General features: G+C 46.8%; 1 protein-coding gene across 3 annotated transcripts in view; it reads right to left on the bottom strand.

The window, feature by feature from the left end:
• The window catches only part of LOC135514994 (synaptotagmin-1-like), a 231,380-nt gene that overhangs the window by 112,196 nt on the left and 92,747 nt on the right, over positions 1 to 26,437 (bottom strand). For all 3 annotated transcript variants that reach the window (XM_064938775.1, XM_064938779.1, XM_064938776.1), the window contains exon 3: positions 12,890 to 12,971. The gene's annotated coding sequence lies outside the window, so the exon portion shown is untranslated. The remainder of the gene's footprint in view (positions 1 to 12,889; positions 12,972 to 26,437) is intronic.

Below are 26,437 nucleotides of genomic sequence, written 5' to 3'. Positions count from 1 at the left end.
CAAACTAACAAACAGACTACGTTAGCTAGCTAGACCAAGGCAGTGAGACACAACATAACAGCAAATGGCTGCCACACAGCCAGTCTGCAAAATAAATATTTCATCCTGGTCTCCTCTCTCTCCTAGACTTTGTCATCCACCACTTGGCTGATACAGTCAACAGGCTTTGTTCTGGAAGCTTTGGGGACTAAGAGGCTCCAGCCCATCAGACTGAGATGAACACAAATTGTTGCCAATTCCAAAAAGAAAGAGAAAGGGGTCCACTCCAAAAAAGTTGAAAAAAATAACTGGAAAAAAAACCCAACAAAAAACATTTCATGAAATAATCTTGGCCTGACTTCTGTCTAGTGCCAAAGAGAGGAGCAGAATGATTCTCTTGGAGGGGGAAATAAATTAACAACCTAGGTCTCGCCTGCCAAGTTCATGAAGAGAGCCTGAAGTGAAGAGTTTGTCTTCCCGAAGAATGCTAGCTGTGAGGAGTGGGGAGTCAGAGGGTCAGCAGGGACAGGAAGAGAGAGACAGAGAAAGAAAGGTGAAGAGAAGAAGAGAGGGCAGGAGAAAGAAAGGTGAAGAGAAGAAGAGAGGGCAGGAGAAAGAAAGGTGAAGAGAATGAGAAACAGAAAGAAAGGTGAAGAGAAGAAGAGAGGGCAGGAGAAAGAGGAGTGGGAAGAGAAGAAGAGAGACAGAGAAAGAGGAGTGGGAAGAGAAGAAGAGAGACAGAGAAAGAGGAGTGGGAAGAGAAGAAGAGAGACAGAGACAGAGGAGTGGGAAGAGAAGAAGAGAGACAGAGAAAGAGGAGTGGGAAGAGAAGAAGAGAGACAGAGAAAGAGGAGTGGGAAGAGAAGAAGAGAGACAGAGAAAGAGGAGTGGGAAGAGAAGAAGAGAGACAGAGAAAGAAAGGTGAAGAGAAGAAGAGAGGGCAGGAGAAAGAGGAGTGGGAAGAGAAGAAGAGAGACAGAGAAAGAAAGGTGAAGAGAAGAAGAGAGGGCAGGAGAAAGAGGAGTGGGAAGAGAAGAAGAGAGACAGAGACAGAAAGGTGAAGAGACGAAGAGAGACAGAGACAGAAAGGTGAAGAGAAGAACAGAGACAGAGACAGAAAGGTGAAGAGAAGAAGAGAGACAGAGACAGAAAGGTGAAGAGAAGAAGAGAGACAGAGACAGAAAGGTGAAGAGAAGAAGAGAGGGCAGGAGAAAGAGGAGTGGGAAGAGAAGAAGAGAGACAGAGACAGAAAGGTGAAGAGACGAAGAGAGACAGAGACAGAAAGGTGAAGAGAAGAAGAGAGACAGGCAGGAGAAAGAGGAGACAGAGACAGAAAGGTGGGAAGAAGAAGAAGAGAGACAGAGACAGAAAGGTGAAGAGACGAAGAGAGACAGAGACAGAAAGGTGAAGAGAAGAAGAGAGGGCAGGAGAAAGAGATGGAGATAAAAGGAGTGGGAAGAGAAAAAGGCAGCCAATCTCCAAAAGGTCAACATTTTAAGATATACTTTGACAGTCCAAGCCCTTCCTGAACCCCTGTAAATGGAGATATTATATGTCATAGTCGATTCCCAACTCAGCCTGTCTGCCACCTGCATTGTCTTCCATCCTAGGAATAGTCCAGTCTGTATGGTTATCATGCCCCCGTCATAGTCAGCTCATTTCCACACTACCCATGGGTGTTATACTGTTCAAAGAATTCTTAGTGAGTCAGACATATTTCTGAGTGTTCTGACTTTCTTACAGAGAAGAGACACTTGCTTTAATTACATCTGATAGCCTCGTTACACTCTCTCGTTACACTGTCTCGTTACACACTCTCTCTCTGTTCCACGGGCAGGAAGCTGCCTGAAAGCTCTATCAATCCAGCCAGGAGGATGTCGTGCTGTTCATAAGGTAGGACCAGCAGGCTCTTTTCAACATGCCCAGGTGCTCCTTCCACTCTCTGTTGGTGCATACACACACACACACACACACACACACACACACACACACACACACACACACACACACACACACACACACACACACACACACACACACACACACACACACACACACACACACACACACACACACACCTTGCTGGGGTCATTAGCACATGCCAACACCACTGACTCTGCACAGATGCTTGGATAGGAGAGAGGAGAGAAGAGGGAGGAAGGGAGAGGAGGGGGGGGGGGCTTCATCTAAAAGAACCACTTTTCACAGTGCCTATCTAATCATGTCATCTTCACAACTCACTATACTATATTATAGGATATTACTTGACCAGAGGTGGAAGTGAACAGCTACTTTGTGTCTGACAACTCCAAAAATTCAAAGCAGAGACATAGACCGAGCAAGCAAGCTAACTCTCCTCCGCCCACAAAATGGTGTGGCTCCCCTGCGATGTGTATAGTGGGCATTTTGGCTCTTCAGTGGTTTGACTGAGAGGAGACAGTCAGTCCCCACAGCCAGGTCTACGTTCCGGGACGTCTGAGAGGGTCAGGGGTAGAGGTCGACCGATTATGATTTTTCAACGCCTATACCGATTATTGGAGGCCCGATTGAAACGCTATGACGTTAGCGGGGGTGCGCGCTATTAGCGTGCACCCCGCTAACTAGCTAGCCATTTCACATCGGTTATACCAGCCTAATCTCGGGAGTTGATAGGCTTGAATGTTATGTCATAATTATGTACAATTCTGGCAAATTAATTCCGGTCTTTTTTAGGAATAAATTGTCTTCACACTGTGCGCAACGAGCCAGGCGGCCCAAACTGCTGCATATACCCTGACTGCTTGCATGGAACGCGAAGAGACACTGAAGTGACACAATTTCCCTAGTTAAAATAAATTCTTGTTAACTAAATATGCAGGTTTAAAAATATATACTTGTGTATTGATTTTAAAGAAAGGCATTGATGTTTATGGTGAGGTACACATTGGTGCAACAACAGTGCTTTTTTCATGAATGCGCTTGTTAAATCATCACCCGTTTGGCGAAGTAGGCTGTGATTAGATGAGAAATTAATAGGCACCGCATCGATTATATTCAACGCAGGACAAGCTAGATAAACTAGTAATATCATCAACCATGTGTAGTTAACTAGTGATTATGTTAAGATGTATTTTTTTATAAGATAAGTTTAATGCTAGCTAGCAACTTACCTTGGCTTCTTGCTGCACTCGCGTAACAGGTGGTCAGACTGCCACGCAGTCTCCTCGTGGAGTGCAAAGTAATCGGCTACAATGATTACAGATTGTTATGAAAACTTGAAATCGGCCCTAATTGATCGGCCATTCCGATTAATCGGTGGACCTCTAGTCTGGGGTCACCTCCTACCTCTCTCAGGAGGGGTAATTAATAAAGATGTTTTCATGGAGAGGACGGCCCCCTTTTACACCTCAAGAACCATCCTGGACTCAGAGGACACTGACGTGACAAGAATGAAGAGCTATATTAACACACGCACACACCTGAACGTCCACACACACACACACACACACACACACACACACACACACACACACACACACACACACACACACACACACACACACACACACACACACACACACACACACACACACACACACACACACACACACACACACGCATGCGCACAATGCACTACATGGAAGTGTATTTTGGTCATTTACTCACCAAACATGTCGCTCCTATCGATATACAGTGAAATAAAGTATTCAGACCCCTAGAGTTTTTCCACATTTTGTTACGTTACAGCCTTATACTAAAATTAATCTACACACAATTCCCCATAATCACAAAGCAAAAACAAGTTTTTTTTACATTTTTTTTGCAAATGTATTACAAATAAAAAACTAAAATATCACATTTACATAAGTATTCAGACCCCTTACTCAGTACTTTGTTGAAGCACCTTTGGCAGTGACAGCTTCGAGTCTTCTTGGGTATAACGCTACAAGCTTGGCACACCTGTATTTGGGGAGTTTCTCCCATTCTTCTCTGCAGATCCTCTCAATCTCTGTCAGGTTGGATGGGGAGCATTGCTGCACAACTAGTTCAGGTCTCTTCAGAGATGTTCAATTGGGTTCAAGTCCGGGCTCTGGCTGGTCCACTCAAGGACATTCAGAGACTTGTCCCGAAGCCACTCCTGGGTTGTCTTGGCTGTGTGCTTAGGGTCGTTGTCATGTTCGAAGGTGAATCTTCGCCCCAGTCTGATGTACTGAATGTTCTGGATAAGTTTACATAAAGGATCTCTCTGTACTTAGCTCCGTTCATCTTTGCCTCGATCCTGACTAGTCTCCCAGTCCCTACCACTGAAAAATGTCCCCACAGCATGATGCTGCCACCACCATGCTTCCCCGTAGGGATGGTGGCAGGTTTCCTCCAGACGTGACGCTTGGCATTCAGGCCAAATAGTTCAATCTTGTTTCTCATGGTCTGAGAGTCTGTCAGTACCTTTTGGCGAACTCCAAGCGGGCTGTCTTGTGCCTTTAACTGAGGATTGGCTTCTGTCTGACCACTCTACCATAAAGGCCTGATTGGTGGAGAGCTACAGACATGGTTATCGTTCTGGAAGTTTCCCCCATCTCCACAGAGGAACTCTAGAGCTCTGTCAGAGTGACCATTGGGTTCTTGGTCACCTCCCTGACCAAGGCCCTTCTCCCCCGATTGCTCAGTTTGGCCGGGGGGCCCGCTCTAGGAAACTTCTTCCATTTAAGAATGATGGAAGCCACTGTGTTCTTGGGGACCTTTAATGCTGCAGAAATGTTTTGGTACCGTTCCCCAGATCTGTCCTTTGACATAATCCTGTCTCAGAGCTCTACGGACAATTCTTTAGACCTCATGGCTTGGTTTTTGCTCTGACATGCAGTGTCAACTGTGGCCTTTCCAAATCACGTCCCATCATTTGAATTTAACACAAGTGGACTCCAATCAAGTTGTAGAAACATCTCAAGGATAATCGATGGAAACAGGATGCGTGGAGGAAAATGTCAAGTCTCATGGCAAAGGGTCTGAATACTTATGCAAATAAGGTATTTCTGTTTATTTATTTAGTTGTGAAAATCTCTAAAAAACTGTTTTTGCTTTGTCATTATGGGGTATTGTGTGTAGATAGCTGAGGACATTTTTATTTATTTAATCAATTTTAGAACAAGGCTGTAATGTAAGAAAAATGTGGGAAAAGTCAAGGGGTCTGAATACTTTCCGAAGGGACTGTATATTACAGTATTGTATGCCAGCAGGCTGGGACTACAGACAGGGTCAGGGTATAGGGGTTAGTGCTACCTGTGTCAGACAGTCAGAGAGCCCCGGGCAGGGCCTGTCTGTGTAGAGGACTGGGATAGGGGATTAGGGAGGATGTGGAGAGCAGTCATTACCCTAGCCTGTGGAGGGTCTGATAATTAAATTACCTCAGCATCCATACCGCTGCCTTTCTATCTATCAACTATATACAGACCATGTCTTTCAAGGTCACTCTGCTCATATCTGGAATGAGCTGCATGGCCACCATCCTGACTCAAGATCCTGGATGACACAGTTGACTTGAAACTTGATCCGTGGCATGAATAACACATTGATGCCAATGGATGGTTGGTCTTGGAAGTTGGAGTGCAACTTAAGCCATGACTTGTTTATACCTTTGCATTTCAGACTGACACATACATTCAAATATCTGACTGTCTCAGATTCTCTCTGATTCCCTCCCTCTCTTTAAAAAAAATCCTGAACATCATCTCTCTATAAGGGCACAAGGCGAGACCAAAATGCATACACAGGAGGCAGATGGCTGAGCTCTGGTATTTATTATAACAAAGGGAGTAGGCAAAGCCAGGTTGGGGACAGGCGAGAGTTCATAAACCAGGTCAGAGTCCAAACAGTACCAGGCGATAGGCAGTCTTGAAGTCAGGCCAGGCAGGGGTCAGAAACCAGATCCGAGTCTATAACAGTACAAGGGGATAGGCAGGATGGTAGTCAGGCCAGGCAGGGGTCAGAAACCAGATCCGAGTCTATAACAGTACAAGGGGATAGGCAGGATGGTAGTCAGAACAGGCAGGGGTCAGAAACCAGATCCGAGTCTATAACAGTACAAGGGGATAGGCAGGATGGTAGTCAGAACAGGCAGGGGTCAGAAACCAGATCCGAGTCTATAACAGTACAAGGGGATAGGCAGGATGGTAGTCAGAACAGGCAGGGGTCAGAAACCAGATCCGAGTCTATAACAGTACAAGGGGATAGGCAGGATGGTAGTCAGAACAGGCAGGGGTCAGAAACCAGATCCAGTAGTCTGGTATAACAGTACAATCCGGGTACAAGGGGATAGGCAGGATGGTAGTCAGAAAACCAGATCCGAGGCAGGGGTCAGAAACCAGATCCGAGTCTATAACAGTACAAGGGGATAGGCAGGATGGTAGTCAGGCAGGCATCAGAAACCAGATCCGAGTCTATAACAGTACAAGGGGATAGGCAGGATGGTAGTCAGGGGCAGGGGTCAGAAACCAGATCCGAGTCTATAACAGTACAAGGGGATAGGCAGGATGGTAGTCAGAACAGGCAGGGGTCAGAAACCAGATCCGAGTCTATAACAGTACAAGGGGATAGGCAGGATGGTAGTCAGGCCAGGATGGTAACCAGGCAGGGGTCAGAAACCAGATCCGAGTCTATAACAGCAGGGGTCAGAAACCAGATCCGAGTCTATAACAGTACAAGGGGATAGGCAGGATGGTAGTCAGGCCAGGCAGGGGTCAGAAACCAGATCCGAGTCTATAACAGTACAAGGGGATAGGCAGGATGGTAGTCAGGCCAGGCAGGGGTCTATAACAGTACAAGGGGAAAGGATGGTAGTCCAGATCCCAGATCCGTCTATAACAGTACAAGGGGATAGGCAGGATGGTAGTCAGAACAGGCAGGGGTCAGAAACCAGATCCGAGTCTATAACAGTACAAGGGGATAGGCAGGATGGTAGTCAGAACAGGCAGGGGTCAGAAACCAGATCCGAGTCTATAACAGTACAAGGGGATAGGCAGGATGGTAGTCAGAACAGGCAGGGGTCAGAAACCAGATCCGAGTCTATAACAGTACAAGGGGATAGGCAGGATGGTAGTCAGAACAGGCAGGGGTCAGAAACCAGATCCTATAACAGTACAAGGGGATAGGCAGGATGGTAGTCAGAACAGTCAGAAACAGATCCGAGGGGGGATAGGCAGGATGGTAGTCAGAACAGGCAGGGGTCAGAAACCAGATCCGAGTCTATAACAGTACAAGGGGATAGGCAGGATGGTAGTCAGAACAGGCAGGGGTCAGAAACCAGATCCGAGTCTATAACAGTACAAGGGGATAGGCAGGATGGTAGTCAGAACAGGCAGGGGTCAGAAACCAGATCCGAGTCTATAACAGTACAAGGGGATAGGCAGGATGGTAGTCAGAACAGGCAGGGTCAGAAACCAGATCCGAGTCTAAGGGGATAGAAACCAGCAGGATGGGTAGTCAGAACAGGCAGGGGTCAGAAACCAGATCCAGAGTCTATAACAGTACAAGGGGATAGGCAGGATGGTAGTCAGGGGGTCAGAAACCAGATCCGAGTCTATAACAGTACAAGGGGATAGGCAGGATGGTAGTCAGAACAGGCAGGGGTCAGAAACCAGATCCGAGTCTATAACAGTACAAGGGGATAGGCAGGATGGTAGTCAGAACAGGCAGGGGTCAGAAACCAGATCCGAGTCTATAACAGTACAAGGGGATAGGCAGGATGGTAGTCAGAACAGGCAGGGGTCAGAAACCAGATCCGAGTCTATAACAGTACAAGGGGATAGGCAGGATGGTAGTCAGGCCAGGCAGGGGTCAGAAACCAGATCCGAGTCTATAACAGTACAAGGGGATAGGCAGGATGGTAGTCAGGCCAGGCAGGGGTCAGAAACCAGATCCGAGTCTATAACAGTACAAGGGGATAGGCAGGATGGTAGTCAGAACAGGCAGGGGTCAGAAACCAGATCCGAGTCTATAACAGTACAAGGGGATAGGCAGGATGGTAGTCAGGCCAGGCAGGGGTCAGAAACCAGATCCGAGTCTATAACAGTACAAGGGGATAGGCAGGATGGTAGTCAGAACAGGCAGGGGTCAGAAACCAGGAGGACTAGAAATAAACAGAGACTGGGAAAAATAGGAGCAAGGAAAAATGCTGGTTGACTTGGCAAACAAGACGACCTGGCACAGAGAGACATGAAACACAGGGATAAATACACCGGGGATAATAAGCAACACCTGGAGGTGGTGGAGACAATAACAAGGACAGGTGAACCAGATCAGGGTGTGACACTCTCATGTTTCCAATTACTCTCTGCCTTTCCCGATAGCGTGACTCATTGCCGTGCTGTGGTTGGTGGAGTGAGCAGTGTGTGTGGTTGGAGTGGGGAGTCAGACTGTAGATAGGCCCAGCATGATGGTGGTGAAGTGGCCCAGTGTGGGAATACTGTAGCTGGCCACATCACAGGGTTTCCCCCTGGAGTCTACGCTCAGACCAGAAGGGGCTGTGACCTGCTGGGAGAGATATGGGGAGAGGGCCTGGACAGATAGAGGGAGAGAAAAGAATGGATGAGTGGAGGACCAAGGGAGAGAAAGCAGGGAAGAAAAGCTAGAGGAAGAGAGAGTTAGATGGAGGAGAGTGAGCAAAAGAATGAGAGAGAGAGATCGAGAGAGAGAGAAAAAAAATAATTTGGGCACAGAAGAGGGGAGACCTGAACAGTAGCAGCTCCTATGTAAAGATTGAGGGTTTGTCAAGATCTGCCACTGAGCACTCCCTCTCGTGCACACACACACACTCCCTCTCATGCACACACACACACACACACACTCTCTCTCTCTCGTGCACACACACACACACTCTCTCTCTCTCTCTCTCTCTCTCTCTCTCTCTCTCTCTCTCTCTCTCTCTCTCTCTCTCTCTCTCTCTCTCTCTCTCTCTCTCTCTCTCTCACACACACATACACACACACACACACGCACGCACACGCACACACACACACACACACACACACACACACACACACACACACACACACACACACACACACACACACACACACCCAACCAGAAAAAATTTATTGACCCACACACTCTACATGACATTGAGATTAGAGACTTGTAAACAGTCACAATAGCCAATTTAAATAAAGGTCAGTCTAATAATTAACACAGATGAAATTAATTTATCCTCTTCTCAATTAATATCACTCACACATTAACATGAATCCACGCATGAGTAGCCACGCAAAGTGACAACGTACATTAACCTGCTCAACTGTAGTAAATGGAGCCAAAGGTCACCAATGTTGAGGCAATTCCCAATGACCAATGTAACTTCATGCTTATGAGATTCCATTCTCCATGTTCCAGAGTTGACAGCCTTGGCAATAAGCTGCTTTTGCCTCAACGACCATATACCAGCTCTATACCCTAAACTGAGGGCAGATGTGCTTTTTAATTCCCCCCCACACTTTCCCAGAGATGACAGAGGCATTGAAACACACACCATGTTCCTTAATTGCTTGTCACTCCGTCACAATTAGAGCAAATTAATAGAGGTCACTTCTTATAATTTACATTTAAATGTATTTTATTTAACCTTTATTTAACTAGGCAAGTCAGTTAAGAACAAATTCTTCTTTACAATGACGGTCTACCCCGGCCAAACCCGGACGACTCTGTGCCAAATGTGCGCCGCTCTATGAGACACCCAATCACGACCGGATGTAGCCTGGATTCAGCCTATAAGATGTGATCATATACACTAGTCTGTTTTTTGAGGATCATTAAGGCTCGTTGATGAAAGCAGCAGGCTTTATATCTTCACACCCACAGCGATTGCTACTCGTTCCTCGTTACGCTTTCCCAGACAGACAATACACCCAACTAATGATCCTACTCCACTGCTGAGCGAGGGCAGTAGATCAGCCGAGTGCTTGAACTGATTGCGGTTACCCTAGGAAAGAGTCACCGATAGATCTGCTGGGGAAAGACAGGGTGAGGGTGATTTGCAGTGACACACGTCTGTCACGGGGTTGAGCTGAGCTTCGTCTTTGGAGAATTAGAACACTGGCCCTGAACAGCCAATGAAACTTATCATGGATGCAGATTATTTCTCGGTGGTGAGTCATTCCCCAGAGAGAACCCATAGAGGAGTCCGGCTCTGCATCTGCCTGTAACCTTCCATATCACAACCGTAACTCACAATTTCACCACTGTTACTCTCAATTTCACCACCGTAACTCACAATTTCACCACCGTAACTCACAATTTCACCACCGTTACTCTCAATGTCACCACCGTAACTGTCAATGTCACCACAGTAACTCTGTGTCACCGCCGTTACTCTCAATTTCACCACCGTAACTCACAATTTCACCACCGTAACTCACAATTTCACCACCGTATCTCACAATTTCACCACCGTTACTCTCAATGTCACCACCGTTACTCTCAATGTCACCACCGTAACTGTCAATGTCACCACGGTAACTCTGTGTCACCGCCGTTACTCTCAATGTCACCACCGTTACTCTCAATGTCACCACCGTAACCTTTAATGTCACCACCGTAACTCTGTGTCACCGCCGTTACTCTCAATGTCACCACCATAACTCTCAGTGTCATCACTGTAACATTCAATGTCACTACCATAACAGGAGCGCTCTAGTGATGATGCTGCTTGCTTGAACATCACTTGAAAAGCAAATAACTGTTGTTCCCATTTTTCTCCTGTAATGCATATACTATATGACATATCGTACACCTGTGAACGTTTCTGAATGTATGCATTTATTCCCGTTAATTTGTGTTCTCTGACCCTTACATTACTGTACCTGACGGTAAAAGATGGCTGCTCGTTGGGCAGAGCTGAATGTGCGTGTCAAACACCTGTGTTTGGATGGGAGGCGGCCAGGCTTCCGGTGTGTCTAAGACAGATGTTTCATGGGACTGTGGTGGCAGATGATTGATGCCTCGCAGTACGTCAGGTGGCAAAAATCCCAGACTCCTCAGGGTTTTTGGCTTTTGCGTGTGATTATTTCCCCCTTCTTTTTTCCTAATACGTGGTTAGTGAAGGAGAGCGAATCTGGAGACAGACGGGGGATTGGCAGCGCCCCAGAAGCCAGAGAAGCCAGTCGATCAACAGACATGTATCACAAAACAAAGCCGTATGAAACACGCAGAGGACGACAACAGCTGGTGCCAGATACCCTCTGAAGCACCTGACTGGTGTGATGCTATCTCCTTGGCAGAATTAGGCTGCCTCAAGGAGCAATAATTACAACAAGAGATCTTAATCTCCGCTGTGGGAAGGAGAGCAGAGGAGAGGGGGGACTCATTCAGTGAAGAAAACCTCTCCAATCATGTCACGTGGCTGAAGGCAAGACACCCACCCCCGTCCAACTACCTCTTCTTCCATATGGAAGTCACCTTGTAGATGTACCTAACCGCCGTCATTGAATTGCATTGTTTTAGCCAGGCAGATTGGGTCCCTGCTCAGAGGTTCATGAGGGGGAGGGAGGATAGGAGACAGACTCCCTGGTTCTCCTGAGGTACCCACCTCTATCTTTCCCCTCGCTCCCTCTTTCTCTCTATATCTCCATGGGCCGCACTCTGCCACTTTGGATATGTCATGGGTAATAAGGATGAAAAATTGTGACCGCTCCCCTCGGTCCCCAGTCAGTGTGGTGGCTTCGAAGTCTGCCCTTATACGCCCAGGGGAGGCCGAGCTCAGCACCGCTCACAAACAAAATGGAATTTAACAAGGCCTGAATCAGCCACAACGCCTCAGCAAATGGCCACTCAACCCTGCCGCACCTGCCTCGCCAGCTGGATGTACATGTTGTTATAGAAGAGTGGTATTGTGTAGTGTAGTGCAGACACCAGGACAGAGTTCCCTATTGGATAAACTTACACCAGGATAAGACTCCATGTGATTTGCCTGGTTTATATTAACACTGGTTTAATCAGAATTCATTAATTCCTTCTTAAGCCATATTGGAAACCTTGCGTGTGATGATAAAACTCCCTTAAGCCTTCATCTTCACTACTGCTTTTTATTCAAATAAGATGTTCATCAACAGTGTGTGGTGTTGTAATATTTGTGTCTGCCATGTATGATGACCTGGGTCGCCATGTTGTGCCCTTGGCCACACGCTAGTCTCCCCTAGCTTGAGAGAGAGGATTGTTGCGTATGTTGTTGGATCTGAAAATGTTGCTCTGGCTGTTATTGTTTGTCACAGCATGACAGTCACATGTGTGCAGTAGTGTGATGAATATAAACAACATGACATCGAGAGAACCCCTGAAACCCCCCCACCCCCCACCCACTACTTAACATTCAAGATAAGGACTACAGTAGTTGCCATTGGATTCCCACACGATAACATGATTCATCTTCCTACTTGGAGCTCAACGGAGCTCTTTACATTATAGCCTAATGTATATAGTATGTTTGTGCCTTTCTTACTCTAATAGGTCAAATCAATACTTTATTAGTCTAGGTCTTTAGACCATGAATGAGCTATGGTGTCCAGAGACTGTAGTATCACATATCTTACTCTATAGTACTAATGAGGCTTTCAGTGCAGCATACCACTGTTTGATGTATATTTCTATTAGAAAAGTGCAATGGTGGCCTCTATGAGTTGTTTCATGCATGTATACACAAAATGTGTGGAATAATACATACTAATTCGCGTTAGTCTTTGTACATCTTCTTTTTGGGATTGCCCCGTGGTGATTGGCATTTAAGGATAAGGAACCAGGCGACTGAGGTTATTTTCCCATAGGGGTTGGAGATCCTTGGGGTCTGAGACAGTGAATAGCCAGAGTGGCTCTGTGGACCTGTGGCATTTCCACTGAGACAGGATGTCTGTTTTGTTTGCCTGTCTTTGAGTGCGAGGGAACAGAGACTAACCTTTAACTCAACGGTGCCTGCTGCTCCTCCAATGCTGCTTCTTCTTGACACAGGAGTTGCACGCAGTCGAGATAGTTCAAAGCTGAGGAAGAGACAGACGGACCATGTTAATGTGGAACAACAAAAAGAATGCAAAGTTCATAGAACTGAATTGAGATTAGTTACTGCAGGTCAATTCCTGTTTTCAAGAGACATTTTAAACTAGCCCAGTTAGATACTATTGTGTTCTTGAGAGCAGCCATTTTCTTTTAAGAGTACTTTACAAGCCAGACGCAAACAAGACCAATAGCGTTTGCATTTCAATTCTTCTAGCCAATCAATGTGCACGGCAATGGGCTCAAATGGCGGTATCCAGAACCAAGGCACGGTGAAGTGAACCAATGTCATTTCCCCCTGTTGATTTTCCCATCAGCTCAGCTCAGTTTGTGTTTGTTTGTTTGTTTGTTATTTTGTTTGTTTGTTTGTTTGTTTGTGTGTGTGTGTGTGTGTGTGTGTGTGTGTGTGTGTGTGTGTGTGTGTGTGTGCGTGCGTGCGTGCGTGCGTGCGTGTGTGCGTGTGCGTGCGTGGGTCTATATATGTATCCATTATCGATGGAACGCTTTCACAGCCGATTGGTCATGTTCATTAGGAAGCCGGTGGAACCGAGTCATGAGATGGAGACCAGGGACGGGGACCAGCTGGGGATCTCCTCCCCACAGACGCTGCCTGCCACTGCGCTGTGAAAGGCACTCCATTGTGGAGGAGGTGGATGATGTGGAGGAGTGCTCTAGTTAGGGTCACAGCAGGGCATTTTCAGTACTACTTCAACGTCTCATGTCATTGTAAATAATGTTTGAAACATAACAAATGTGATCGATTGACTGTATTTTGGATTAAAAATGTATTCTAAAATCCGAAAACAATATCCAATAAACATCTGGATGGAGATTCACAGAATCACAGAATATATTACTTCAAAATGGATAAATAAAAAATGCAAATAAGATCTGTCCTTGCAGCATACATCCCAAGGTTCTGCTGTGATGGAGACCTATCAGCACCATCTTGACGGTTTCGGGAGGTGGAGATGGAGTTTGTGATTCCCTATTCATTCCCCCATTACTGTTAAGGAGCTATTTGCTGGGCGTTTGATGCACAGATTAAAAGCTATTTCCTCCGGCTGGCACTGGCAGGTACACAAAGGCACAAAAATTCAGAGGCAATTTGTGTCTGGTTTCAGGAAACTAGGCGTATGTCGCGCGTCACTACTTCACAGGAGAGCCATTAGAATACATTTTTAAAAGCCATTTGAACGTAACTTTTTTGAATCAAAATACGTTTTTTGGCAGAAATGCCTTCTGGAACATATGTACTTTCATGTGCTTTAATAACAAACGTGTAACACATCTGTAAATACCAACAAAACTGTTCAATTTACGAGCTGGTTGGTTTAGGCACGAAAAAAGACAGGAACCCGCTGGCCGTGATTGGCTGAGATAATGGATAGCATGGTCGTGCCGAGAGATGAGTTGGGATTGGTCTGCCATGTAGCATGCTTCTGTCTATAACATGGCCTGGTCAGCATCTGTAAGTAATCCTTTCTAACACAGCTTTTCTTTCAAAGATATTACGTAGTAGGACTGCATAAGTGTTGCTCTCCACTTTCTGGAGGAGGACCAAGTTTTAAAATCAGTGGAATGTCCGGTGCAATTAGAGTATGAGATAGAGAACATTCTGGAGTTTGATTGCAAATATATATGCAGACGGAGTTGAAAAGAGAACACACAGTAGGCTGTTGTATAAAACACCTGTCTCCGGGTTTACATCTTCAAACTAACGGCAACAATGGCATCCGTGAGAGAAGCATCCATGACTAAGATAGTCTAGCTAGTAAAATGTTCAGATTCTACACGTTTCAAATTTTGTCAGAAAGTCGTTTTCATTTCAAGTTAAAGCGTACCGTTAGCTATACATAAACAACCTGCCATCAAGAGATCCCCTGAAACCCTCATCCCCTACTTCAACATTCTAGAGAAGGACAAGTTGCCATTGAATTCCCACACGATAACATTTTTAATTTCCCTACTTGGAACTCAATGGAGCTCTTCACACAGCCTTATGTATTACCATAGATGTAGCCAGTGCGGTGAAATACATTTTTCAACCATAAGCTCCTGCTATAGAATGAATCACGTTCTCTTGTTAACGTACCCATGAAATCCATTTGCCTAACAATTGGTGCCACTCTGTCAACAACAGTTGATATTAACCCCAGCACAGCCATCCTCAGCCAGTGTGACATACGGCACGCAAAGAACTTGGATGGTACAATGATATGGTGAAGCTTGGTATAATACATGTAAATGAATGAAATCTCCACCACATTACTAACACAAACAGGCACACACACACACACACAAACCTCTTCACAAGTCATTAACCTCTTTAGTATGCGAAAGTGTGTACTTTTTCAATGTTATTTTTATTGTCACATACACCAGATAGGTGCAGTGTGTGTGTGTGTGTGTGTGTGTGTGTGTGTGTGTGTGTGTGTGTGTGTGTGTGTGTGTGTTATGTACTTGAGTGAAGACCCAAAAGCGGTTTTAACAGAAAACAGAGTTCTTTAATGAAAAACAGGAATGGCATAAATCCTCTTCCAACGTTGACAATGGAACAAAAAGAACGTAGTATAGTGCAGGATGCACCTGCCAGGCAGACTCCGACAGGATAGGACAAGGTGGAAGCAAACGAGACGACAGCTTGCTTCTGGCATCAAAAACACAAACAAGAATCAGACACTGAAAGTAGCAGGAACAGAGAGAGAAATAGAGACCTAATCAGAGGGGGAAGAGAGAACAGGTGGGAAAGAGTGAATGAGCTAGTTAGGGTAGATGTAGAACAGCTGAAGAATGAGAGACAGAGAAGGTAACCTAAAAAGACCAGCAGAGAGAGACAGAGTGAAGAGAAAGGACAGGAACAGACATAACAAGACATGACAGTACCCCCCCACTCACCGCGCCTCCTGGCGCACTCGAGGAGGAAACCTGGCGGCAACGGAGGAAATCATCGATCAGCGAACGGTCCAGCACGTCCCGAGAGGGAACCCAACTCCTCTCCTCAGGACCGTACCCCTCCCAATCCACTAGGTACTGATGACCACGGCCCCGAGGGCGCATGTCCAAAATCTTACGAACCCTGTAGATGGGTGCGCCCTCGACAAGGATGGGGGGGGGGACGAGCAGGGGCGCGAAGAACGGGCTTAACACAGGAGACATGGAAGACCGGGTGAACGCGACGAAGATAGCGCGGAGAAGAAGTCGCACTGCGACAGGATTAATGACCTGAGAAATACGGAACGGACCAATGAACCGCGGGGCCAACTTGCGAGAAGCTGTCTTAAGGGGAAGGTTCTGAGTGGAGAGCCATACTCTCTGACCGCAACAATATCTAGGACTCTTGGTCCTACGCTTATTAGCGGCCCTCACAGTCTGCGCCCTATTACGGCAAAGTGCCGACCTGACCCCCTTCCAGGTGCGCTCGCAACGCTGGACAAAAGCCTGAGCGGAGGGGACGCAGGACTCGGCGAGCTGAGATGAGAACAGCGGAGGCTGGTACCCGAGGCAACTCTGAAAAGGAGATAGACCGGTAGCAGACGAAGGAAGCGAGTTGTGGGCGTACTCTGCCCAGGGGAGCTGTTCTGACCAAGACGCAGGGTTACGAAAAGAAAGACTGCGTAAAATGCGACCAACAGTCTGATTGGCCCGTTCGGCTTGACCGTTAGACTGGGGATGAAAGCCGGACGAGAGACTGAAGCCCCAATCAAACGGCAAAACTCCCTCCAAAATTGAGACGTGAACTGCGGGCCTCTGTCGGAAACGACGTCAGACGGAAGGCCATGAATTCGGAAAACATTCTCGATAATGATCTGAGCCGTCTCCTTAGCAGAAGGGAGCTTAGCGAGAGGAATGAAATGAGCCGCCTTAGAGAATCTATCGACAACCGTAAGAATAACTGTCTTCCCCGCTGATGAAGGCAGTCCGGTGATAAAATCTAAAGCGATGTGAGACCACGGTCGAGAGGGAATGGGAAGCGGTCTGAGACGGCCGGCAGGAGGAGAGTTCCCAGATTTAGTCTGCGCGCAGACCGAACAAGCGGCGACAAATCGACGCGCGTCACGTTCCCGAGTGGGCCACCAGAAACGCTGGCGAATGGAAGCGAGCGTGCGGGGTGGCCGGCTAACTTGGCAGAGTGGGCCCACTGAAGAACGGCCGGACGAGTAGGAACGGGAACGAACAGAAGGTTCCTAGGACAAGCTCGCGGCGACGGAGTGTGAGCGAGTGCTTGCTTTACCTGCCTCTCAATTCCCCAGACAGTCAACCCGACAACACGCCCCCAGGGAGAATCCCCTCGGGGTCGGTGGAGACCTCAGAAGAACTGAAGAGACGAGATAAAGCATCAGGCTTGGTGTTTTTTGAGCCCGGACGATAAGAAATAACAAACTCGAAACGAGCGAAAAACAGAGCCCAACGAGCCTGACGCGCATTAAGTCGTTTGGCTGAACGGATGTACTCAAGGTTCCTATGGTCAGTCCAAACGACAAAAGGAACGGTCGCCCCTCCAACCACTGTCGCCATTCGCCTAGGGCTAAGCGGATGGCGAGCAGTTCGCGATTACCAACATCATAGTTACGTTCTGACGGCGATAAGCGATGAGAGAAAAACGCGCAAGGATGGACCTTGCCGTCAGAGAGAGAGCGCTGAGAAAGAATGGCTCCCACGCCCACCTCTGACACGTCAACCTCAACAACAAACTGTCTAGAGATGTCAGGTGTAACAAGAATAGGTGCGGATGTAAAACGATTCTTAAGAAGATCAAAAGCTCCTGGGCGGAAACGGACCACTTAAAGCACGTCTTAACAGAAGTAAGGGCTGTGAGGGGAGCTGCCACCTGACCGAAATTACGGATGAAACGACGATAGAAATTAGCGAAGCCCAGAAAGCGCTGCAGCTCGACGCGTGACTTAGGAACGGGCCAATCAATGACAGCCTGGACCTTAGCGGGATCCATCTTAATGCCCTCAGCGGAAATAACGGAACCGAGAAAAGGGACAGAGGCGGCATGAAAAGTGCACTTCTCAGCCTTCACATAAAGACAGTTCTCCAAAAGGCGCTGGAGGACGCGTCGCACGTGCTGAACATGAATCGGGAGAGACGGTGAAAAAATCAGGATATCGTCCATGTAAACGAAAACAAAAATGTTCAGCATGTCTCTCAGGACGTCGTTAACTAGTGCCTGAAAGACAGCTGGAGCGTTAACGAGGCCGAAAGGAAGAACCCGGTATTCAAAGTGCCCTAACGGAGTGTTAAACGCCGTCTTCCACTCGTGGCTCCCTGCAGGATCTCGAAGGCTGAAGACATAAGAGGAAGCGGATAACGATTCTTAACTGTTATGTCATTCAGCCCTCGATAATCCACGCATGGGCGCAGGGACCCGTCCTTCTTCTGAACAAAAAAAAACCCCGCTCCGGCGGGAGAGGAGGAGGAGACTATGGTACCAGCGTCGAGCGAAACAGACAAATAATCCTCGAGAGCCTTACGTTCGGGAGCCGACAGAGAGTATAATCTACCCCGGGGGAGTAGTTCCCGGAAGGAGATCAATACTACAGTCATACGACCGGTGTGGAGGGAGAGAAGTGGCCTTGGAACGACTGAACACCGTGCGCAGATCGTGATACTCCTCCGGCACCCCTGTCAAATCGCCAGGCTCCTCCTGTGAAGAAGGGACAGAGGAAACAGGAGGGATAGCAGACATTAAACAGGTCACATGACAAGAAACATTCCAGGATAGGATAGTATTACTAGACCAATTAATAGAAGGGTTATGGCGCACTAGCCAGGGATGACCCAAAACAACAGGTGTAAAAGGTGAACGAAAAATTAAAAAATAAATGGTTTCGCTATGATTACCAGAGACAGTGAGGGTTAAAGGCAGCGTCTCACGCTGAATCTTGGGGAGAGAACTACCATCTAAAGCGAACAAGGCCGTGGGCTCCCCTAACTGTCTGAGAGGAATGTCATGTTCCCGAGCCCAGGTCTCGTCCATAAAACAGCCCTCCGCCCCAGAGTCTATCAAGGCACTGCAGGAAGCAGATGAACCGGGCCAGCGGAGATGGACCGGAAAGGTAGTGCGTGATCCAGAAGGAGAGGCCTGAGTAGTTGCGCTCACCAGTAGCCCTCCTCTTACTGATGAGCTCTGGCTTTTACTGGACATGAGGTGACAAAATGACCAGCGGAGCCGCAGTAGAGACAGAGGCGATTGGTGATTCTCCGTTCCTTCTCCTTGGCCGAGATGCGGATACCCCCAGCTGCATAGGCTCAGCATCCGAGCCGGCGGAGGAGGGTGGCAGTGATGCGGCAGGTGGCAGTGATGTGGAGAGGGGAGCAACGGAGAACGCGAACTCCTTTCCACGTGCTCGGCGACGAAGATCAAACCGTCGCTCTATGCGAATAGCGAGAGCTATTAAAGAGTCCAGACTGGAAGGAACCTCCCGGGAGAGGATCTCATCCTTAACCTCGACGAGGAGACCCTCCAGAAAACGAGCGAGCAAAGCCGGCTCGTTCCAGTCACTAGAGGCAGCGAGAGTGCGAAACTCAATAGAATAATCCGTTATGGATCGATTCCCCTGACATAGGGAAGACAGGGCCCTGGAAGCCTCCTCCCCAAAAACAGAACGGTCAAAAACCCGTATCATCTCCTCCTTAAAGTCCTGAAACTGGTTAATACACTCAGCCCTCGCCTCCCAGATTGCCGTGCCCCACTCACGCGCCCGTCCGGTAAGGAGAGAAATGACATGGGCGATGCGGGCTGCGCTCCTGGAGTAAGTGTTGGGCTGGAGAGAGAACACCACATCACACTGAGTGAGGAATGAGCGGCACTCAGTGGGCTCCCCAGAGTAACAGGGCGGGTTGTTGATCCTGGGCTCCGGAGACTCGGAAACCCTGGAAGTGGGCGGTGGATCGAGGTGGAGTTGGTGAACCTGTCTTGTGAGGTCGGAGACTTGGACGGCCAGGGTCTCAACGGCATGTCGAGCAGCAGACAATTCCTCCTCGTGTCTGCCTAGCATCGCTCCCTGGATCTCGACGGCGGAGTGAAAAGGGTCCGGAGCCGCTGGGTCCATTCTTGGTCTGATTCTTCTGTTATGTACTTGAGTGAAGACCCAAAAGCTGTTTTAACAGAAAACAGAGTTCTTTAATGAAAAACAGGAATGGCATAAATCCTCTTCCAACGTTGACAATGGAACAAAAAGAACGTAGTATAGTGCAGGATGCACCTGCCAGGCAGACTCCGACAGGATAGGACAAGGTGGAAGCAAACGAGACGACAGCTTGCTTCTGGCATCAAAAACACAAACAAGAATCAGACACTGAAAGTAGCAGGAACAGAGAGAGAAATAGAGACCTAATCAGAGGGGGAAGAGAGAACAGGTGGGAAAGAGTGAATGAGCTAGTTAGGGGAGATGTAGAACAGCTGAAGAATGAGAGACAGAGAAGGTAACCTAAAAAGACCAGCAGAGAGAGACAGAGTGAAGAGAAAGGACAGGAACAGACATAACAAGACATGACAGTGTGTGTGTGTGTGTGTGTGTGTGTGTGTGTGTGTGTGTGTGTGTGTGTGTGTGTGTGTGTGTGTGTGTGTGTGTGTGTGTGTGTGTGTGTGTGTGTGTGTGTGTGTGTGTGTGTGTGTGTGTGAGTGTGTGTGTGTGTGTGTGTGTGTGTGCGTGCGTGCGTGCAAACTTGTTTGAGTGTCTATGCTACAGTAAGTAACTAGTGGGATTGCTTTGAATCTTGCCACACATTAGATTTAGCACTGCCAACATTTCCAGCTGTTCTCCTGTGTATATTACTCAATGTACACACAGAGTCAAGCAGTGTTGTGACAAATAATCACAGAACAATGGTTTCGAGCAAATCAATAGGCTCGCTACCACTTCCACCGCTCAGCTGGATGAGTGTGAAAATAACCGTCATCGTAGGAACACAATGACATTGTCGTTATGATATCCAAACCACCGCTTTCAGCGAAATGAGAGTTTGCTTTCCTGACTCCTCCAATTTGTCAGCCATCTGCAACGAACAACCACCCCTTTGTGGTGCTTCACATAAGTCTTCATTTTCCCGGCGTGGCGCCTACTTTTCACCCGCCTCCCCTCATCTTTCTCTTCACCGTGTTATTCCTCCATCCTGCATTTCCACTTAGGGTATCCACCACTCTCCATCTCCCTCTCTCCCTCCACCTCTCTGCTTGCCGAACACGTGAGTCTGTCTCTATCTTCCTCACATCAGATGCCTCCTCTAGAACTCATCTGTATTCTGACCAGGTAGCCCTTTAACGCTTATTCGCTCTTAACGCTGACCGTTTTGAATGGGTCTCGAGCAGCAGCCGGTTGAATGATGCGATCCGTCTCGTTGCCCTGTAATGAATATAAGGCCCCATGCAGCCAAGCCCAACCCTCAGCTCAGAACGATGCCAAAGGGAGAGATTACATTTCCATCTCTTAGTATTCCGACGGGAGAAAAAACATACATACAAGGTTTGTGTTCTGGTATATTTCCCTGGCTTGGGTTACAACATGAAGGAGACACGTGGTGGAAACCATCTGTAGATGTGTGTACTGGTTAAGGACCAGTGCTGGGGTGGATGGGTGGATGGGTGACAGGAGATATGTTACCCCAGTAATCTACAGTGAGGGGTGAGCGGGAAAAACAAACATGACCTTGAGGACTTGGCCGTGCCAATCACCAGAGCCTTGCTCCCCTTGACAGGCACTGAGGCAGAAACCCAACGCCCCAGATATGTCAGCTGGTGTAATCCCCTGACCACGGCTCATACCATCTCATCGTTTCTGAAGGGGGATCCCATGTGGAATACGATGGCAAAGCATCTCATGAGAAGTCATATTCGTTGGTCATGACAAGGAGATGCTTGTGAAAATGTCATTATCAGATGGAGAAAACAAAATCCAAACCATTTTAATTGTTTGGATTTTGACAATAGCCAAGTGATTGTGTTTTACAAATATGAATCTAGCAATTAGTATGTATTTTCATCATGCGTTGGGACACCATACAATCCCTCAACAAAACAGGCATATAAACAGGCATACAAACACATCTCCTCCTTGCCCTTAAATAAGGATACTGGTGTTCTCTGCCTCAAATTCCACCTAAGCCTGGACTGTAAGAAACAGCCTTCCTGACAGCTAGAGAAGTCTCATCACAACAATCATGTCGGAGCACATTCTGTGAAACCAGGCAGTTCTGTGGAAAGCAACAGCGTCCAATCACTAGAACACTGGGGGAAATGGATTTCTATAGAGTGATACCTGTAGAGGGCTCTGTACTGTACTGTAGATCGAAGAAGGAACTTAAGTATTTACTATATAATTATGTGGTGTGGCCTTGGCACCTCCAGGCCCATCCTCCAACCCCCTCTGTGGTCACTCTATGCTGGCGGTGAGCGCCGTGGAGATGATTAGCTACTGTTACCCAGCATTCCTCTAGGCTACGCAGAAGGCGGTCCCTGTACGGTTGGAGCTCGACCATGCTCATCATCTGCCCGCAGCAAGTCCACTCTACCACACTAACACTGATGAGTGAGGCACCTTCCCTGGTCGACACTTTAAGACCGACTCTATTGTGATGCGCCAATGGAGTCTATGGCTGTATTCATGTTGTGGACCTCTGACGTCCCACAGCTAATGCTACAAGGCCGTTGTTAAGTTATCTGTTTTGGCGGGCTTTGTGTGCAACACACAAGCATATTACCCTGGTTCTGTTCGTTGACAGAGAGGTAGGTATATAGGACATATAGAGTTGATGTCAGAAGTTTACATACACTTAGGTTGGAGTCATTAAAACTCGTTTTTCAACCACTCCACAAATGTCTTGTTAACAAACTATAGTTTTGGCAAGTCAGTTAGGACATCTATTTTGTGCATGACAAAAGCAATTTTTCCAACAATTGTTTACAGACAGATTATTTCACTTATAATTGTCACGTCCTGACCATAGTGACTGGGGTGACTGGCGTGACTAGTGACTGGCGTGACTGGGTGTTAGTCTAGTTGATTATTTCTATGTGGGGTTCTAGTTTTGTTTTTCGATGTTGGTGATTGGTATAATTCCCAATTAGAGGCAGCTGGTAATCGTTGTCTCTAATTGGGGATTATATTTAAGTAGTATTTTTCCCACATGTGTTTGTGGGATATTGTTTTGAGTTAGTGCACGTAGCACCTCAGTGGTCACGGTTCATTGTTAGTTTATTGTTTATTGTTTTGTTTTGCTAAGTTTCACTTTCTAATAACTTATGTGGAACTCAACATCCGCTGCACCTTGGTCCGATAATTATTCCAGCGAACATGACAATAATTCACTGTATCAACATTCCAGTGGTCAGAAGTTTACATACACTAAATTGACTGTACCCTTAAACAGCTTGGAAAATTCCAGAAAATGATGTCATGGCTTTAGAAGGTTCTGATAGGCTAATTGACATCATTTGAGTCAATTGGCAGTGTCTGGCGGTGTACCTGTGTAATTCAAAGCCTACCTTAAAACTAAGTGCCTCTTTGCTTGACATCATGGGAACACCAAAATAAATCAGTCAAGACCTCAAATAAAGTCTGGTTCATCCTTTGGCTCAATTTCCAAATGCCTGAAAGTACCATGTCCATCTGAACAAACAATACTACGCAAGTATAAAACCCATAGGACCATGCAGCCGTCATACCACTCAGGAAGGAGATTCGTTCTGTCTCCTAGAGACGGATGTCCTTTGGTGCGAAAAGTGCAAATCAATCCCAGAACAACAGCAAAGGACCTTGTGAAGATGCTGGAGGAAACGGGTACAAAAGTATCTATATCTACAATAAAACAAGTCCTATATCGACATAACCTGAAAGGCCGCTCAGCAAGGAAGAAGCCACTGCACCAAAAACCACCATAAAACAGCCACACTATGGTTTGCAACTGCACATGGAGACAATGATCGTACATTGTGGAGAAATGTCCTCTGGTCTGATGATACAAAATAGAACTGTTTGGCCATAATGACCATCGTTGTGTTTGGAGGAAAAAGGGGGAGGCTTGCAAGCCGAAGAACACCATCCCAACCCGAGAAGCATGGGTGTGGCCGCATCATGCTGTGGAGGTGCCTTGCTGCAGGAGGGCTTGGTGCACTTCACAAAATATATATCATCATGAGGTATGAAAATTATGTGGATATATTGAAGCAACATCTCAAGACATCAGTCAAGAAGTTAAAGCTTGGTCGCAAATGGGTCTTCCAAATGGACAATGACCCCAAACATACTTTCAATGTTGTGGCAAAATGGCTTAAGGACAACAAAGTCAAGATATTGGAGTGGCCATCACAAAGCCCTGACCTCAATCCTGTAGAAAATCTGTGGGCAGAACTGAAAAAGCGTGTGCGAGCAAGGAGGCCTACAAACCTGACTCAGTTACACCAGCTCTGTCAGGAGTAATGGGCCAAAATTCACCCAACTTATTGTGGGATGCTTGTGGAAGGCTACCATGAAACATTTGACCCAAGTTAAACAATTTTAAAGACAATGCTATCAAATACTAACTGAGTGTATGTAAACGTCTGACCCACTGGGAATGTGATGAAAGAAATAAAAGCTGAAATAACTCATTCTCTCTACTATTTTTCTGACATTTCACATTCTTAAAATAAAGTGGTGATCCCAACTGACCTAAGACAGGGAATTTTTACTCGGATTAAATGTCAGAAATTTTGAAAAACAGAGTTTAAATGTATTTGGCTAAGGTGTATGTAAGAACAATCTGACCCACTCATACTTTCCATTTGCATAAAAAAATTGTGTCATTTAGCAGACGCTCTTATCCAGAGCGACTTACAGTTTGTGCATTCATCTAATACTTTCTGCTGAAGCTCTGAAACCTGCCATACGTTGATGAACCAAGGCGGAACGACACTTTCTCCAGCATACTGATTTCCATCTGCTTTCTCTCATTTCAACCCTACACTCGCTCATAAAGCCCGAGCACGTTGTCACTCCTCCATACTTGTCCTTAACTATTTCAGGAGAGGGAGACTGCTTGTCTGTTTGCCTCGCACTGGCCGTTTGTAAGGGCTGTCAGCCACAAGCAATGTTCGGTGCTCATATTGCTCTTTCGTTCCCTTCTTGTACTCTGTCTGGTTGTAGAAATGTCCGGATGGAAATAAGAGTGCTATTTCAGGAGATGTAGATACGACGAAGGAACAGGTGACAAATGAAAGCCAGCGAGAAGGCTTTTGTTATTGTCTTGTCTCTCCGAATAGTATGTTTTTCATATTTTTTTGGACAACTCTCTGTCCTCCCCGACTGACTCTTATTCCCACCAACCTCCCTCGGCAAGTCTTGGGTGGAGACATGCCGCTCCATGTTAACAGGCTGTTACTGTGGATCAGCTATCTCGTTTGCAATCCGCTTCTTCTGCTGACTGATGGCGGCTCGTGGTGAGAGTTATTACAGTATAAACCCAGGCGATCACTTTAAATCGTAAACTTCCTGAACTCTGCCAGACATTTTTCTGCACTTAAAAAAATAAACTGTTTAGATTGTTTGCGGACTCATGTGCAGGTCAAAATGTATTTTTCTCCAATGTTCCATGTCAAAGCACATGGAAACCACTTGAACAGCTGCCATCAATGATGAATTCACAATATCTGGATATTGAAAAACATGTAATCCTTTTGTCCTTTACAATATTGCAATCAGCACTCTACAATGTGGTCAGTTGTACTGAATAGTACTATAGGTCCACTTGAGTGATTGTAAATATGTTCGCGATCCTTGATCTGCAGTGACACCACATACCGAAGCTCTTTATGTGTACACACGAACACAAACACAGCTCCAACGCTGTTCAGCCTCATCTCCTTTAAAGTGCAAGAAGGTAGCTAGCGATCACAACGTCCCTAAGGTAGACCCTTATCCCTGTGACAGTGAGTGTGGCTGTGCTCCGTCCTCTATAGACACTGCCCTCTGAGCAAACAAGATTACTGTGATGAAGACGAGCTGCCGTGTTTAATCCCTGTCTCAAGGTACTTTGGGGGTGACACTCTCTCTGACAACAACAAAACTTTGGAGACAGAGCATTTAGTGGGGACGCAGCCCTCACATACCCGCTGCAATGGCAACAACGCCCTGATCAAAAGATCCCCTGTAAGTGCAGTCGTTTTCCCTAATACAAAGGCCTTTGGCTTTTCGAATTGGTCTGTGAAAATGGTTGATTGTGTGTTCTAATAACATGAGGGTAGGCTTTGTGAGAGGTTAGTCATTTTCCATTGAGGGTGAAATACACCTCCACATCTGAGTTAACAAAGCAAACAAAGACAAAAAAAACAGTTTGAATTACACTGGCTGGTGAAAGTTCCTCTTCTCTGCCTCCCCTCCAGCTTCCTTCACTAGGTTCATACAGTAACTGTCTGTCACAGAGAGCTCCATCTCTAACCTGCCTGTGGACCAGGGTAAGCAGAGAGCTC

This window comes from Oncorhynchus masou, chromosome 26 (genome assembly GCF_036934945.1).
Source record: "Oncorhynchus masou masou isolate Uvic2021 chromosome 26, UVic_Omas_1.1, whole genome shotgun sequence".
Taxonomy (NCBI): domain Eukaryota; kingdom Metazoa; phylum Chordata; class Actinopteri; order Salmoniformes; family Salmonidae; genus Oncorhynchus; species Oncorhynchus masou.
The sequence above is the reverse complement of the archived record's forward strand: the minus strand, read 5'-3'. Positions and strand labels throughout refer to the sequence as shown.